Genomic DNA, 6,000 nt, shown 5'->3' with positions numbered 1-6,000 from the left:
GTTCTAACACTATATATCTATTGTGTTATAATTGTTATAATTCAAATTGAGGGAAGACAGATGTAGAATAGGTGTGCGAAAGTTTGACTTTAACCAGCGGGTAGATGGTTGGCCGAAGAGACTTCTATCCTTTGTTGTGGAAGTTGATAGCCTAAATAAATTTAAGGAACGGAGGGGTGAAATGGTTGTTTTTTTTTTTTTTCTTTTTTTTTTTTTTTGGCTGATGCTGCATAGGCTTGCTTTCTTGCATCATATGCCTCTACAAATGCTCATGCTAATACTAATTACGCGAAGCAGTGGCATATCCAAATATCGTCGTAAGGAGGCATCGCGATCAGGGCTTTTTTTTAGAACGCCTCCTGCGTTCTTTTTTTTAATTTGAAATATTTGACTAATTGAGGAAAATCCCCCTCTGCCCACCCCTGAATACCTCCCTGACGCGCAGGACTTTTATGGGCTTTTTTCACTTCGTGATTAGTTAATCTGTCTCGGGCATGGAGAGCAAAGTTTTACCTTCGGAAATTAGGGTTTTTCGTGTAGCAAAACAGATAAATCTTCCAGAGAACACATTCAATTTTCAGATATAATTCACATCATGTGAATTATGGTGTCGGCTTAAGGCACGATCGAGTGGTTCCCACGGACAAGGCGCCAAAATTTGCGGAGCCTAAAATGCTCCGAAAATTCACTGATTCGCTGTAAATTTCAAGTCGGAGAGGGCGCACAAAAAAAATCTCGCACAGGGTCCTGATAGACCTGGGGTCGGTTCTGTCACATGGGCTGACGAATTAGATTTATGATTGCCATGATATAACCAAAATGTAAAGAAGTATCTTCAAAGTAGTTGAAGCAGTGTCTTCAAAGTAGTTGAGGTTGTCACAGACATTCTCTCAGACATGCCAGACAAGCTGTACTTGCTACTTGGGAGTCTAAAACGCTGATGGAACTGATATTCGGGTGACACTCAACTCAAGTGGACCCAATTTCAGCGAAGTCCGGACGGTCTGTGACAGCCAAATCCTCTGCTTGCACCTTCACGATGGTGGGACTGTTAGTAATCCTGGGTATAACCCCCATGCACAAGTACATGGTGGGTGACCACCCAGGTGTGAACCAACGTAAGCAGAGGTCGAGGTGTGGCGCCCACACCACATGGAGGAATGCCGCCCCTCTATGTTACCAGGCAGTACTAGGTGGAAGATGACTCTCATCAACCGGCGAAATACCACCACTTTGCTTATTGGAGGCTTGAAGTGGTGAAACCCATGTTTAGTCTCTAGAGCTAAGTTTCGGTCAACCCTTCCCTATCTCTTCCATCATGCAGTATGATTGATGACTTTTGGCGAGATCCAATATTCCTTACGTTTCGAGGGTACAGCTCTAAAACGGTTTTCGCAGGCCGGCCGCTAGTTAGTACACCGGACCGGACCTATTGGTAACTCTCCAGGTGGCTTCCGGATCAGTTAGTGTATAATCTTGCTACCTCTACTCTGCCAGATAGTGACTGGAGGGAGTCCGAGTAGTGTGTATGCGGGGAGAATTGTCGAGGCCACGTTATGTCAAGGATCTGGGTATATTCTTACCACATGTACGCCATATCCAAAACTTTCATTACTTCATACACCATGTCCCACCCACTTTTTCTTACTATTGAATACACCATGAATTGTCCAACTAATAGAGCAAGCTTATCTGCGAAAAGATCTAAACCTCCCAAGGACTTCCTAATTCATTTCACAAATATACGTGGTCTCAATTCTAATCTCAATGATGTCCATTTCCACTTGCAGTCTGCCAAACCTCATGTACATTTTCTGACAGAATCTCAGTTATCGGTTGATTCAACTACTGCTCATCTCAGATGCCCAAATTATTCGCTGTATGATTCCTTTCGCCTCAAAGGTGGTATTTGTGCATATGTCCGTTCTGATATTCCCTGTCAGAGACTTGGCAATTTGGAATCTCCTCTCTTTGATCTTCTCTGGCTTAAAATCTCTCTACCTCATTGTGTCAAATTCATCTGTTGTCTCTACCGTTCTCCCAACACGACTAATCACTTGGAGCTCTTTGACTTCCTCTCTTTGCAACTTGACTTTCTCCAGTCCAACTCTCCTAACAGTGAGGTAATTTTCCTTGGTGATTTTAATGTTAACAGCCCCGGCTGGCTTCCGTTTTCTAGTCACACCGACCCAGCAGGTCGAGATGCGGAGGCTTTTGCAATTACTAATGACCTAGCACAGATTGTTCATTTACCTACAAGAATACCGGACAATCCTAATCACACAGCCAATACGCTTGATCGTTTTCTCACAAACAACCCTTCTAAGTACACGGTTGAAGTGAGAGCTCCTTTAGGCACTTCAGATCACAACTTGGTGATTGTCTCTTCTCCAATGGAACCTTTATCTCAAGGCTATTCCCAACCTCGTGTTGTTTGGCATTACAAGAATGCAAAATGGGATGACCTGCGAGACTTCTTTTCTTCTTTTCCTTGGTCGGATTACTGTTTCAAAAGTTCTGATGTCAACGTTTGCTCAGATCGTGTCAGTGAAATTATTCTTGCAGGAATGGAATCCTTTATCCCACACTCCACTTTAAAATCTCGTCCTTTATCTAAACCTTGGTTTTCCAATAAATGTGCTAAGGCTGTCCAAGAGAAGAATGTTGCATATCCTAATTGGCTTGTTTCTAATTTTTCAGTTTCATTTTCTGCCTACACCAAAGCTCGCAACAATTGTAAAGCAGTTATTAATCAGTCCAAACTAGAGTTTGAACAGGCTAAGAGTAGAAAACTTGCTTCTTGCCATAATGGTAGCCGGGCATTCTGGTCTCTTGCCAAAGCTATTGGCCGCAACTTTTGCCCATCTCTGCTCCCACCTCTATCCAAACCAGATGGTTCGGTTGTCACTTCAGCCAAGGATAAAGCTGACCTGCTAGCATCCCATTTTTCTTTCAACTCATACATTAACGATCTTGGTAAAACACCTCCCACTATTCCCAATACTCTCCATTCAATGCCTCCTGTGGTCTTCCGTCAAAAGGATGTCGGAAGGATTTTGATGAATCTTGATGCTAAGAAAGCTCCAGGTCCCGATGGTATTTCTCCACTTGTTCTCAAAACCTGTGCTCCTGAACTTACTCCTATTCTTTGCCGCCTTTTTTCACTTTCTTTTGCCAAAGGCATTTTTCCTTCTGCTTGGAAATTTGCTCATATCCAGCCAGTTCCTAAAAAGGGTGACAAATCCCTCCCATCCAATTATTGTCCCATTGCAATTACTTCTACTCTTTCTAAAGTAATGGAGAAATCAATTAACCGCCAACTCTTAAACTACCTAGAAACCTTCCGTCTGATCAACGATCACCAGTATGGATTCCGTCAGTGTCGATGCACTGGTGATATTCTGGCTTATGTTACCCATTTATGGACTAATTCAATGGAAAGGTTCTGTGAAACACAAGTAGTTGCTCTTGACATCTCAAAGGCTTTTGATCGTGTTTGGCATAAAGGTCTTCTAAAGAAGCTTCCATCTTGTGGTTTGCCAACTGTTTTTAGTAATTGGTTATCCAGTTTTCTCTCTGATCGCTCACTGAGGGTGATGGTTGATGGCTCTCTGTCTTCTAACTTCTCCACTAATGCCGGTGTCCCCCAAGGTTCAGTTCTTTCCCCCACTCATTTCCTCTTGTATATCAATGACCTTCTGCCATTGACTGGAAATCCTATCCATAGTTTTGCCGATGATAGCACATTGCATTCCACTTTCCATTTTGAGAAACCTTGTCCTGCTCAATCAGCTTCAACTTCTCGAAAATCTGCTACCAATTCCTTAAATATCGATCTTCAGGCAAAGACAACTTAGTTGATTTCAACCCTTCTACAACTCAGTCTTGTCTTATATCTCGCAAAAAGGATTCTTCTGCTCCTATGCTTACCTTTAGTGACACTCCAATTTCTAGGCAAAAGGATATATCTCTTTTGGGGATTACCCTGACTTCTAATCTCTCTTTGCACAAGCACATTACAAATATTGCTTCCTCTGCATCTATCTAAAAAACTTGGTTTTCTCTTTCGCTCTCGGCGTTACTTTACTTCCAAACAGCTGCTCACTCTGTATAAATCGCAAATCCGCCCTGCTATGGAATATTGTTCCCACAACTGGGGTGGTGCCCCCAAAACCTCTCTCAGGCTTCTTGATTCCATTCAGAAGAGGGCAGTTAGGTTAATTAATGATTCGTCTCTAACAGGGCCTCTCCACTCGCTGTCTCATAGACGCACTGTTTCTGTCACAGATACTTCCATGGGCACTGTTCTTCTGAATTAGCTTCCATAATTCCCGCTCTCTCTTTCAAAACAGTCCGAACACGTGCCGCCACCAGCCAACATCCATTTACTGTCCAACTTCAAACCCACAGAACCAACTTTTCATCTTCCTCATTTATTCATTCAACTACCGTTTTCTGGAACAACCTTCCTTCATACGTATTTCCTGAAAATTACAATCTACAGAAGTTCAAGTCCAATGTCAACAAATATCTTCCTTAGTCTTCTCAATCTCCAACCCAAGCACGGTACTAAGTAATATAGGTTCTAATACCTCTCGTGTTTGGGCTTCACATAAAAAAAAAAAAAAAAAAAAAAAAGTCCCACCACACCCAAATCCTCGCGTGCATCATCGTGGTTATAATCACCATTCTCCACATATCGATTCTAATCCCATCACTGATGCTAGAACTTTTAGGTTTTTTTTTTTTTTTTTCCTTGGCTGAGTTTCTCGTTCTTAGAAGAGGACAGCAAATTTTTCCTGCAGAAAACGGTAATTCTTCCTGTTAAACAAGCAAACCAACCAGTAAACACACGCAATTCATGGGCTTTATACACATGAGTGGATGAGGTTGTTCTCGGATATCCTTAATATGACAATTTTCAAAAAAATTCCCACCACATTTACAGAAAAATTCTGTTTGCTACAACACAGGATACATGCAAAGTAACAAAGACATAAACCATGTCTCAAGACATTCTGAACAATTCTTCCCAGAGGCTCACATCTGATGAGTATGGGCTTGACACATGCAGGGTCCTGAGCTGTATATCATCATTCTTCTGTTCCTTGGTGATTCCCTTCTACAGCTTGTCTCAAAAATATAGGTAACAATATAGGGAGGTAAAGTGTAAAGTGTAAAGTGCGTTTAGGGTCAAGCGGCACCAGGGGTTTCCCCCATCTCCGCGTAGTTTACATTGTGGGTGAACCAGTTGACTGGAAAAGCCAGAGATTTAAAAGTGTATGGACTTTGTATATATTTGATGCCTTGTACCGTTGTTCATCTGGTCATTTAGCCGCCAGACCCCTACTGAGGCCCGACGTTGTCCCACTTTAGCCCCGTGGAGGCAGACCAGGTACTCACTAGTATATAGTTCACTCTGGCAGGTCGTGCCACCTAATTTCCTAAGATTTCAGTGGCTAGGACGTTAAAAAAAAAAAAAAAAAAAATCGCGTACGCGTCGCGGGGAGCGCTAGAAGTCCAAAATGTTGGGCAAAATTAATTTAGATTGCTGATTTTAGATTGTGCGGGGCGTGTTCACGTTGCTATCAGATAGAGCGGGGTGAAGGCTGAAGACTGGGGAGCAAATAGACAGAAATATGGAGCCGAAAGGAGAGGCAACTCCAGTTTACAGTGGGGCATGCCCATGCCCCACCAGAGGGAAGAAATAGGGTGGCAGGGTGGGGAGGGGACAGTTTACTGTCAGTTTACTTATGACAGTTTACTGTCCCCTCCCCACCTGCCAGGAAGAGGTGAGACAGTGAGCCAGACAAGAGAGCTGGCTCAGGTTGCCAATGTGGCCTGTGTGCATGGGTGGGAGCAAACCAGACCGCAGGGTCAGGTCCGCACCATCCAGAAAAACCTGAGGCCCAGCAGAGGCGATTCAATGTTGGTCTGGCTGAACAGGTTGTGCAAAATGTCACAGTTGGGAGTCATTCATGGGACTCTTGTCCCGTCCGG

This window comes from Mastigoproctus giganteus, chromosome 12 (genome assembly GCF_048544385.1).
Source record: "Mastigoproctus giganteus isolate SK-2022 chromosome 12, ASM4854438v1, whole genome shotgun sequence".
In the NCBI taxonomy this organism is placed as follows: Eukaryota; Metazoa; Arthropoda; class Arachnida; order Uropygi; family Thelyphonidae; genus Mastigoproctus; species Mastigoproctus giganteus.
This window is presented reverse-complemented; position numbering follows the sequence as displayed.